Source organism: Procambarus clarkii, chromosome 47, assembly GCF_040958095.1.
Source record: "Procambarus clarkii isolate CNS0578487 chromosome 47, FALCON_Pclarkii_2.0, whole genome shotgun sequence".
Taxonomy (NCBI): domain Eukaryota; kingdom Metazoa; phylum Arthropoda; class Malacostraca; order Decapoda; family Cambaridae; genus Procambarus; species Procambarus clarkii.
In genome coordinates this window covers 24,160,350-24,160,785 of record NC_091196.1, presented here as the reverse complement: position 1 = coordinate 24,160,785, position 436 = coordinate 24,160,350, and positions in this window count along the sequence as shown.

The following is a 436-nucleotide window of genomic DNA, read 5'->3' as shown; positions in this document are numbered from 1 at the left end:
TAATAAGACCCCCCAGTACCTATTGCAACGTTCTGTAGCCCCCAGCAAGAGCCATACCCCAACCTGGAAACGTTTCAGTGCCCCCAGCAAGCGCATGAGGCATGTCTCAGAGATGCATTGCGCATTCCGCACGAACACCTACCCCCTTACAACCAGCACGAACTGCACGGCACATAGCTTTTACGAGCGCATACGGCAAGAACGCATGCCGTAACATGCGACGACATGGTAGCACAACACGAACGAACGCATGTGGCGTAAACTAATCAGTTTCAAGTTGGACGTTCGAACGCACATGGCGTAAAGGCGCGCGCGCCAAAACCCGGGCGAGAGAACAGCTGAGAGATCGATCCCCAGAGCCAGCTGTCAGGCGCTGCGGTGTGCAGCTGGTGCCATTTTTACCCCTTACCCCCCCCCCCCACCCCCCCTCTTCCCC